Source organism: Pithys albifrons, chromosome 1 (assembly GCF_047495875.1).
Source record: "Pithys albifrons albifrons isolate INPA30051 chromosome 1, PitAlb_v1, whole genome shotgun sequence".
Lineage (NCBI taxonomy): Eukaryota > Metazoa > Chordata > Aves > Passeriformes > Thamnophilidae > Pithys > Pithys albifrons.
In genome coordinates, this window is record NC_092458.1 from 53,128,218 (window position 1) to 53,133,027 (window position 4,810).

Genomic DNA, 4,810 nt, shown 5'->3' on the forward strand with positions numbered 1-4,810 from the left:
TATGCTTTTCTTTTCCATAGAAGAGGAATGAAAAACATACTTAGAAAAGCTACCAACACTTTTTTTCCTCCCTTCTTCCCCTCATCAATCCATCATAGGACTGCTCGTGTTACAATATGATAAAAATTAATAAGTTGAGCAATATTATTAGCTTAAAAGAATTAAACAGAGACTGAAAATTTAGAATTTTAATTTATTTTGAGTTTGTAAGTTTGAAGAGAAATCAAAGGAAATCTTTAAAAAAGAATGCTTTAAAAGATGAAAATGTTTCCTCTCAAAAGCACTGAAGCATAACATTTATTGCACAGTGATTATTTTTCTTCATAAAAGAGTTCATTGAAATATACAATAATAATTTGGTGATTATGTAACTGTTCTTCTGTGAATGGAAATATTACTGCAAGGAAGATGAGCATAATCCAGTGTTGTTACAATGAGGGAGGCTCACCACCATGTGCTGCTGCACTCGAGGACAACAGATAAGGAACTTCTTTGATGGAAAAGAAGTAAGAGAATTACAGAGAGAAAAGGGTCAGTCAAGGGAAGAAAGAAAGTGCAGAGAGTTCTCAGAAAATGTATGTAGAGAGAAATTAGAGTCAGGAGAAAAAGGTTTGAAGGAGCAGAAGATCAGCCAAGGCTGCAGATGTGAGATTCAATTTAGTTCAAGAACAAAATCATGTCAGTAGGAAAAGGCAAGGACAGATTTGTACTGGAAGATGTCAGTCAGGTCACAGGACTTGCTTCACACAGGAAATGTATTCTTGCTTACATATGCAAAGTATCTGTTGCTCTGGGTCAAAGTATTTTGCTGGTAGCTGACCATTTTGTACGAATACAGTAACGCTTTAAACCTCAATTTTTGAATTGACACCTCCTTTGGACATTTTTGTTTGACTATAAAACCTCCCTGTGAGCTGTACTGCAGATAGATAGGTCTATTGGACACTTTATCAATCTACTGTAATGGTTATGGGAAGACGGGAACAATTTAAAATCCTGATTTTGAAAAACATTTAACTAGTGATTTAATACTGATATGCAGTTCTAGTGTTTTTATGGGGCAATCTAAATCTCCCTAATTAATCAGTTCCAAATAACAAAACTCAAATAGCTCAAAACTTAAACAAAAACCTACATGAAAATTGATTAAATAAAATGTCAAGCAAATATTAAGAGAATTACTGCTAGACTTGGCAGGAACATCCTGAATGGTGAAATTCTCCATGAAAAGCCTGTATTTCAATGAACATTTCTTTTAATAAAATATTGTACTACATAGCAAGTATTGAAGAAATAATTGGAAAAAGAAAATTCTTTATGGTTGAAAATTTAAATTTTAATTTATTTTTCCAATTAAAATATATTTTAACTTCACTGCAGTTATCATAGCATTTCTTTCTGCTAAATATAATAATTATATTTACAATAATAATAATAAAGAGTGCCACAGACAGTTAAATGCCACCCTGACATCCGATTCTGTCAGATCTCAGAAGCTAAGCAGGGTCAGGTCCAGTTAGTTCTTGGATGGGACCCCTCCTGGGAATAGCGGGTGCTGTAGGTTCTAGTCCTGAGGACTTCACTTTCACTGTCCAAGCTTGCTTGGCCATAGCAGATGAACCTTAGAAGCAAAGGATGGGACCATTTCCACGCATGCTGTGCCTCACCTAAAAAGAAAATCCACTGCACAGGCTTGAAGGACACATCCATATGGGTAGAGCCCTTCAAATCTTCATTTGTGAAGCCTAACGAAACATACAGTAAAGAGTGCCATTTACTTTGGGGGGATGGGAGTTCATCGTTTCTTCTTTATGTTGGTTTCTTAACACACAAAGCATATGGGGTCACAGTGTGTGGCTGTGGTTATGTCTCCATTCAAAGAGCAGTCCCACCAGCATTGCAGCCTGTTGGTGAGTTTCAGAAACACCCTGAATGGCCTTAAAATACAAAACTAGGGTGCCATGATAAGGAAAGACTGTGACTAAACCATTCACAACATTGCCTCTAGGATTTTCATAGTTTTGCATGTAGTTTCTGCAACCCCTGCTAAAATCACTGAAGGATGAAGGTTATGGTGAAATGAAAAGGGAACTATACATGCTGTGGGAATTCCTTTCCTCCCTACATACAGCATTTCCATGAGTACTAAAGCAACTATTTTTCCTCTGCATTTTCCACTTGAAGCAAAATGCTTCTCATATCTCCTCAACTGCATTCCCACCTTCTGATACTTTGCTTGCCTTTTGAGAAGGCAAAGCAGATCTACCTGCAGGTTCCTGTATTGCTCCATATACTGCAGTTAGAGACTCCCTGTCATTCATTTCTCTGACACATCCTAAAGACCATTTATTTCCTGTATGTTACCCTCCCTATATGTTTGGTTCTTGTCATTATTACTGTGTTGAGATGAGATGCCCATCTCCTGACTGTCTGCCTCCTATCTCTGCAGATCACCAGTCGGAGTATTTCAGGTGCAGCCACCACAGTACAGCAAAGCCTGCAAGCCCACTTCGAAGTGTGCAGAAGGAGGGCATTTCACATAGATGGAGCTGTACAACTCCAATTCTGATTCTACTTCCTGAATCCTCCACGCTCCTGATGTGACATGTGAGTGGGTCATCTGTGATGTACCTCCTACTAGAGAGGATGAGATATCTGAAGAAAGAGTGCATTTTAAAGGGCTTCATATTCAAAAGAAACCCAAGAAAGTAAACAAATTGCAAAATTGCCATATTTTACCTTGGCGTTGTTTCTTCCGTATCATCAGATTTACCTTCTCCATAGGATGTGCTGATGTTCCAAGTATGAAGCATGATGCAAGTCTTCCTTTTCAATAGGACCACAAAACAAGAAAAGCTTCAGGAGCAAACTGATATGAAGCAAGACCTGATGCTTCACTACCTATGATTTTTATTGCAGTCACAAAACACCCTGAGTTCATCAAAGAAAAAAAATGGCCAAGCATCTCATACCTATCAGAGATCAGAATTCTTTAGTTCTGTATCTCATGGAGTTCTCACTCATTTTCACCCTTCTTCTTTTTATCTGAGCATTCCTCAGGAAGGGAAAAAGAGGCTGCAAACAGAGTGTAATGGGGTATTTTTGAAATTACATAAACTTGAAAAATTGAAACCAAGAAAATAGGAATGATTAACATCTAAGTGACTGATTGGTAATTATCTCTGGTACTAAACAAAATGTAAAATGGTGAGTCAACATAAATATAGTGACCAATATATGAAAATTTAAACAATTTTATTTTAATTAAATTGCAATAGAAGGTATGGATGTTTTAGCATGTTTGAATAAAGTCTTTAAGACTGAAAGCTGTTTTAGTCTTTATTGCATCTCAGGGCTTTCAAACAGCATTGATTTCAATCATTAATTTTATGGATCCAAAATGGTACAGAAAAAAATATATGATAAGGCATTTTGAGTTATTGGAATAATTTTGTTCTTTATTTTCACCACCATCCCCATCCTTATCCACTGACATTTTGATAAAGCTGAGACAATGCGTTTTTCAATTGATCTATGTGCTAATTGCTCCCTCATTTTGATGTCTGTTGTGGTTGTTTTAGGATAAAGTGAGGTTTGCAGAGGATGCACTGAGGTATACCAAGTTGCTGAAAAGCTGATTACTATTTATAGTTTACAGTCAGTCTTAGAAGGCTGAAGAAGAACATGGGAATCAGATCCACAACAGCCACAAAGACCATACTGCTACACCAAACGGCACTATAAGAGTATCCAGTCTTTTATATGTCAAAATGGACATACTTTACATGTTTAAATGTCGGAGGAGACCAGACTGATAAGGAATTCACCAAGTGGCAGATATATTACAAACGCTGGGTGGACGAAGATGCGGAGGTCCGGGACCCCGGGGAGCGCATGCAGCGGCTGGACTGGGACCATGGGGGCTTTCAGATGGACGCTTCCCCAGCTTGAATATTATACACCCCAATATGTCTACCCTGATTATTTTTCCCTTAGTCGTTCCTTATCCTAGTTTCCTCTTCCCACAAAACCCTCCGGGTCGCAGCCCCCTGTCCTGGCCCGACCCGGCCATGGGGGCGGTTGCTGGTGGGGCCGCCCACGAGGCGCCGCTGGAGCCCGGGCGGGAGCTGTCCCTGCCTTGGAATGCCGGAAGCCCTACGGTAGACTTTCCCCGCCCATCTCATTCTCCCATTGGTCCTTTTGCCGCTCCTCCCCTTCGTTTGCATGCACCCAATGAAGTGCGTTACTTCGCCCCATCTCCACCCCTCTTCCCTGCCTACATCCAGGGAATTCCCATGCTCTCCTTATACGCGAGCACGAGGCAATAAATTTGGCTTTTCCTCGTGGACTCCTGGCAAGTGTGGACTTGTTCCGTTCAGGGCGGTCGCCAGGCCAGGGGTGGGAGGAGCCATCCCTCGCTTCTAAGGGGCCTGATCCTAGGGGAGCCCTGCTTGCCGCTTTCCTAGCCTTGCTCCTGGAAGTAGAAACCTCTCCACCGTATCGGTGGGCTATTTACAATCCGCTGATGATTGGCGCCCAACGTGGGGCCCGAACCCACGACCCTGGGATTAAGAGTCCCATGCTCTACTGACTGAGCTAGCTGGGCCTGATCCTAGGGGAGCCCTGCTTGCCGCTTTCCTAGCCTTGCTCCTGGAAGCAGAAACCTCTCCACCTTATCGGTGGGCTATTTTTAATCCGCTGATATTTAAATACCTTTGTACTAAAATATCTTCAGCTGTTTAACTGCAACAATATGGAGATCCTGACACCTATTGACACATACCATTTTCATTGTCTCACAGTCATATAT

At 40.7% G+C, this 4,810-nt stretch overlaps 1 non-coding gene across 1 annotated transcript; it reads right to left on the bottom strand.

The window, feature by feature from the left end:
- Positions 1–4,533: 4,533 nt before the first annotated feature.
- On the bottom strand, positions 4,534–4,606 carry TRNAK-CUU (transfer RNA lysine (anticodon CUU)). Its single transcript has one exon. It is a non-coding gene; the product is annotated as a tRNA-Lys (tRNA).
- Between the last annotated feature and the right edge of the window lie 204 nt (positions 4,607–4,810).